Here is a 6850-nt window from a genome sequence, read left to right as displayed (position 1 = left end):
CTACTCTTATACTAACGAATAGTGGGATTCATCATCATATTATAACGTCCCCACGGCGGAAGGGGCGAGAATGTTTGGTGGGACGGGGATTTGAACCCGCGACCCTCAGATTGCGAATCAAGCTCCCTAACCACCTGGCCATGAGGCCTCATTGCTCTAACCACCTGGCCATGACAGGCCTTATAGCCCTAACCACCTGGCCATGACAGGCCTCATTGCTCTAACCACCTGGCCATGACAGGCCTTATAGCCCTAACCACCTGGCCATAACAGGCCTTATCGCTCTAACCACCTGGCCATGACAGGCCTTATCGCCCTAACCACCAGGCCATGACAGGCCTCATTGCTCTAACCACCAGGCCATGACAGGACTCATTGCTCTAACCACCTGGCCATGATAGGCCTCATTGCTCTAACCACCAGGCCATGACAGGACTCATTGCTCTAACCACCAGGCCATGACAGGACTCATTGCTCTAACCACCAGGCCATGACAGGACTCATTGCTCTAACCACCTGGCCATGACAGGCCTTATAGTCGTAACCACCAGGCCATGCCAGACCAAAAAAAGATAGAAAATAATCACAAAATGGTTCTCCGCCGTAAACGAAAAAAGTCTGAAAGCTTACACTTGCAGCGTGCGTAAAGACCTATTGATCGATATGAAAAGACTAGGAATGACTTTTGCCATTAATTGGTCTCAGCTTTTAGGATAAGAGCTTTCTATTAGGTTTACTCCTTCCTCTGCTTAACCTCCCCTTCCTCCCCACCCAGAGATTCCACGTATAACATTATAGCTGGCGTTCAACAACCACGAAATCAGATCACTAATGATCACATTTTGTCGTCTATCCTAATGGTAAATGATCACGATGCTTATTTCGAGATTCATCATTTCTACATCATCTTTATAACGGTATTTGTGTGCGTCTTCTCTGGGGTAAAATAACCCTATATCTCCTCGATTTTTCTTAACTTTAAGCCTCTGAGATAATAAATTACCATCTTACACGTATATGTGGCACCAGCTGCGCGAATATACGCGAATATTCATCATTTCTACATCATCTTTATAACGGTATTTGTGTGCGTCTTCTCTGGGGTAAAATAACCCTATATCTCCTCGATTTTTCTTAACTTTAAGCCTCTGAGATAATAAATTACCATCTTACACGTATATGTGGCACCAGCTGCGCGAATATACACTTCACTGTATTAACACATCTTTTTCTGAACACTTTATCCATTTTGGTACATATTTCTGTGATAACGGAGTGTTTCATAAAATTTTGCTTCTTGGTTTATTTTATTTTTGACGTCAGTAAACAATTTTCGAATGTTCAACACCTAATTTTGCACAAAAAATTATCAAACGTTCTCTTGTATTTTCTAGCGTTCTTCAGCTATTTTCACACAAAACTGTTCCGAAAGCTCTACTGCTATTTTCATAGAAAGGTTTCGAACGTTCTAAGGATATTTTCACATAAGAAAAGTTAAGAACGTTCTACACCTGTTTCTAACATAAAAGTTTTAACATCTCGTTATTTTTTTCGCCAAATATTTTTAAAGATTTCACGTGTTCACTCTTATCGACTTCAATAGAAAGTTTGTAAAATATAAATGATATTAGTTTTTCTGTATTCAATGGTTATGTTACACACAAAACGTTTTTTTTTTTCAAGAGCTTGAGCAGTATCATTTGTAGTTATCTGTTCTCTAGTTGATCACTGAAATCTCATTCAAGTCACAAAACCTAAAGTGTGAACCTCAAAAAGAAACTCAGGAACTTCTATTCCAGAATTCCTTTCACACATCTTACCAATGTACTTATTATGTACAAAAGCTCGCGATCCCTAAATCCAATAAACTCAATTCCAACCAATACCAGCTCTTATTGCAAAAGCCTACAAGCCCTAAACGTGACAAACTCGATTAAGGCCAATGTCAACTCTTATTACAAAAGTTTTCTAGCCCTAAACCTAAAAAAAAACTGTTATGGTGAATGACAGCTCTTATTACGTATGAAAATGTGCAGTCTCTAAGCCTAAAAGCTTAGTTGCGGTTTCTCTTTGAGTAGCATGACCTTAATTTTGAACAGTCACATTCACAAAGTCAATGAGACAGTAAACAAATAAAAATTACAAAAAATTAATATGAATATTACATTTCTTTCTGCTGTTTCTGACTAGTTAACTTTCTTATGGGTGTAACTGGGTGAGTTAAAAAACTAGCCTATGACCTATAGAAGCCTAACCTATGACCTTTCCTTAATTCCAGCAACGTTAATAGAGTAACTGCTAAAAAATAAACACCTAACAATGACATTCAATATTCTTTGTTCTTCTTATAGAAATGTTTGATAAACTTTCATTCGCCTCGAATTAAATTTTCGATACAGTAGCATAAAAGTCATGGGAAAATTTGAACTGAATCAAATAACCAACTATTAATGATCTCGATTCTTTTTGTAATACGTTTAACCTTTCTTCCTTATAAAAGTTTTTTTCCAGTAAGCTAAAGAATCATTTTCAGGCAAACATAATGAAAGATAACATATTCTAAACCTATTTCAAATGCATATCACTAAAACCAATTAGGTTTAAGAAAACAGAATGAATTCTTCTAAAAAAACAAAAACAACATCAAAAGGATTAAATCGAATCACGTTCGTTTCTTACTGAATTTCGGTATATACGTAAATTGATGCCTGTTAGAACGACGTGTTAATACAACTTTGACTCATTCATTTTATTATTAAGAACAAGTAATTGACATTTAAAATTTGTATATACACCTTCCAGATGACATTTGAATTTTGGGGTAAGCTGGAACTGCAGTAACTAATATTTAAATATCCTGAAAATAGGGCTTTTCCTGAGGATTTCCTTCAACTGCAAAATTATATTTTAACTTCATTATTTGTTAATACATGACACCTTATTGCACCTCATATATTCAAGCCTACTAACAAATGATTCAAAAAATGAATAATATTGGAGTATATACATTTATTTATCGGAATGGAATTTGATAATCTTAAGTATACTTTTTAACATTTATCTACTCGAACTTACAGCGGGATGTCTGCGGACTTACAACGCTAGAAACCGGGTTTCGATACCCGTGGTGGGCAGAGCTGAGATAGCCCATTGTGTAGCTTTGTGCTTAACTGCAAACAAACAAACAATTTTTACAGGTGTACAATTTGTAATCAACAGCACACTAGGAAAACCCCTGCCTGAAAAACACATATTTAGTAGACTAAAGTCACTTTCAAGTAACTATCTTGAAGAGTATATTTATACTACACATTTTAATCCCTGAAAAACACATATTTAGTAGACTAAAGTCACTTTCAAGTAACTGTCTTGAAGAGTATATTTTTACTACACATTTTAATCCCTGAAAAACACGTATTTAGTAGACTAAAGTCACTTTCAAGTAATTATCTTGAAGAGTATATTTTTACTACACATTTTAATCCCTGAAAAACACATATTTAGTAGACTAAAGTCACTTTCAAGTAACTAGCTTGAAGAATATATTTTTACTACACATTTTAATCCCTGAAAAACACGTATTTAGTAGACTAAAGTCACTTTCAAGTAACTATCTTGAAGAGTATATTTTTACTACACATTTTAATCCCTGAAAAACACGTATTTAGTAGACTAAAGTCACTTTCAAGTAATTATCTTGAAGAGTATATTTTTACTACACATTTTAATCTCTTAATCAGTTGTATATAATTCTTGAACTGTTACTGTAACTTAAGTTTAACTACGATCAAAAAGAGTATTTTTGAAATATAAATACGAGTTGTTTTGTTTTATATTGCTGTCATGGCTATAAAATACTTGAATAAGAATTTTATGCTCTTAAATAACTAGTCTCGAAGTAAATATCATGTTTTTCAGACAAGTAAAAACTTACAAGAAAGGTAATCACAAAAGAAAAGAACGCGAAGTTGTGTTTTTGTTAAATTATATATGTTTTATAGTGAAGAACTTATACATCTTTTGATATTGTGAAATTTCCAAAAAAAAACGCGGTAGATTCTGGTGAGGTTTTCTTCGTAGAACAACTCCTTTTTTCGAGTACATGTTTTATCAAGAGAAGATTGCATTAAGTAAGCTCTAAGTGACCATACGGACCACGTCAACCGCAGAGTCCTAAGCTCTAAGTGTCCATACGGCCCACGTCAACAGCAGAGTCCTCTTGGAGTAATTTGATTTAATAAAAGAATTTGTTTCACATGCGAATATTTTTATCCGAACCAACAAAGTATTAATGTATTATTATTATGTTCTACTTACAGAATCAATATCATTAATGTTATGCAGATTGCATAAAAAAATAGTATTTATATTTTCGTATTTAAGGCAAATTTACAGAGACAATATGCCGCCGTCCTTACTCCCCAGGGGCAAGGCAGCCCTAACAATCATTAACAACGATAAGGAATTGATTGTCACTTTTATAAATCCCCAAAAGATTAACTGCGGGGAATATTTTGTGATGTTGTTAGCCCCAAATATAAGCACACTATTATAGGGCAAATTCGCGTCCATATATATGTATATAGTAATACAGTGAATATCAGAATTCATTAATCAGTAACTTTAGCGGCCCGGCATGACCAGGTGGATAAGGCGCTCGACTCGCGATCTGAAGCTCGCCCTTTCAGCCGTGGGGGCGTTATAATGTTACGGTTAATCCCACTATTCGTTGGTAAAAGAGTAGCCCAGGAGTTGGCGGTGGGTGGTGATGGCCTTTAGTTTTACACTGCTAAATTAGGAACGGCAAGCGCAGATAGCCCTCGTGTAGCTTTGCGCGAAATTAAAAAACAAACAAACATACAGTAACTTTAGATTATAAAGCAGTGTAATTAATAAGGAAAGTATTTGTTAAAATTCGATGATTTTATGATTAGCCGATAGAGAGGGTGGGGATCGAACCTCTGATATAAAATAAATGTTTTAAATATTGCTTTAGTTTTAAAGTACAGAATTATAATCTTCAGATTATTTAAATTACCCCCTAACCAATTAAAACTTTTTGGAAGCTTTGATAATATTTTGCATCACTTATTTCTAAGCCTTATGATCTTTTGGCTCTGATTAACAGAAGCTAAAGGTCTTGAGTAAATGTGAAGATTTTTTCGGATCTGTAACGATAACTATTTAAAAGCAAACAAACTGGAATCCTTCTTTGTTCTACTATTTTTTTTTCTTCGCTAAAGTAGGAAAGTATATAAATGAAGTACAAATTAAACAACTAAAAATCGTTATAACAGAAAAAAAAATTCTATTATCTTCAATTCGTGTCTGGAACGACGCGTTTCTTTTTCGAAAGGCTTAGATAATTAATATGCATAAGTAATAAAACAGTGTTCATAAAAATGGCCAGGATGTTTAACGAACATTGAAAACCTGTCGCTGAATGTTTATTTCACCCCATAGCGTATGTTAATCTCGTTGGCAGGTGCTGCCTTCATCCCCTGGAGAGTCGAAGCATACAGAATAAATTTTAATTTGTTAACGTTGTTTGGTGTCCGTTCCTGAAAAAAAAAAGATGGTAAGGATGGAAAAAAAATTGATTTTCCTTCTGAAGCTTTTGGCCATCTTCTATCACGAAAGAGTGCAATAATGACTGTTTATTCTTCATAGACTGTTCTTGTTATATATTTAATACGTTTTACTATAGTTATCTTGTAGCAGTTTCCCCAGTTTCGATTATTTTTCGTGTTATATTTTATGATTTTTTCTATTAATTCTAATGTAAATTATCAATAATTACATTGTGTTATGATACTGTGTTTTCTGTGTTCTAGCTTTTCACGTTACGTTATATCACGTCAGAAGTTCTGTTCTTAGTATGTTACGCTTTGTTTGCTGCGTTCTAGAGTTTTACGTTGTTTTATGTTACGTCAAAAGATCTGTTCTTAGTATATCACAGTTTTTTTTTTTGCTGTGTTCTAGCGTTTGGTATTATATTATATTGTATCGAAAGCTCCGTTCTTAGTGTTTTACGCTGTAGTGGCTATTTATTGTACTTGCTTGCTTGCTATTTTATACCCGACTGTAAATAAATTATTATCTTATTATATTTGTTTCACAATATCTGGAATTAACTTGTAATAAAAATGTCAGTAATTCTAAGACGTCAGTAATCCTAAGACGTCACTAGGTGGTATAAAATATTCTATTATCACGATATGACTACTTTCTGTTTGTTAAGTTAATACAACAGTTTCTGAGTTTGGTAATAAAACTGTCAGTAATCATAACTGTCAGTAATCCTAACACGTCAGTAATCCTAACTGTCAGTAATCATAACTGTCAGTAATCCTAACACGTCAGTAATCCTAACTGTCAGTAATCCTAACACGTCACGAGGAGGTATAAAATATTCTATTATCACGATATGACTACTTTCTGTTTGTTAAGTTAATACCGCGGACGTTAACCAGTTTATTCAGACTTCACCAGGAAATGCCCCGCATGGCCAGGTGATTAGGGCGCTCGACTCGCAATCCCCGTCACACCAAACATGCTCGCTCTTTCAGCCGTGGGGGCGTTATAACGTTACGGTCAATCTCACTATTCGTTGGTAAAAGAGTAGCCCAAGAGTTGGCGGTGGGTGGTGATGACTAGCTACCTTCCCTCTAGTCTTACACTGCTAAATTAGGGACGGCTAGCGCAGACAACCCTCGTGTAGATTTGCGCGAAATTAAAAACAAAAACACTAGAAAACAACCCGAATCATTACAAATTACGATCTTCATCATAACATGCCTAAGGCTTGAGATTATTCAACATTAGGCCTCTCTATGGAGAATGCTGCTCT

At 35.1% G+C, this 6850-nt stretch overlaps 1 long non-coding RNA gene across 1 annotated transcript in view; it reads left to right on the top strand.

Annotated features, from left to right (window-relative positions):
* LOC111088136 overlaps positions 1–5563 on the top strand; it is a 20500-nt gene extending 14937 nt beyond the window's left edge. Inside the window, exon 3 of the long non-coding RNA XR_002612737.1 lies at positions 5486–5563. This is a non-coding gene — a long non-coding RNA (uncharacterized LOC111088136). The remainder of the gene's footprint in view (positions 1–5485) is intronic.
* The last annotated feature ends 1287 nt before the right edge of the window (positions 5564–6850 follow it).

Source organism: Limulus polyphemus, unplaced genomic scaffold, assembly GCF_000517525.1.
Source record: "Limulus polyphemus unplaced genomic scaffold, Limulus_polyphemus-2.1.2 Scaffold3201, whole genome shotgun sequence".
Classification (NCBI taxonomy): Eukaryota; Metazoa; Arthropoda; class Merostomata; order Xiphosura; family Limulidae; genus Limulus; species Limulus polyphemus.
This window is presented reverse-complemented; position numbering and strand designations above follow the sequence as displayed.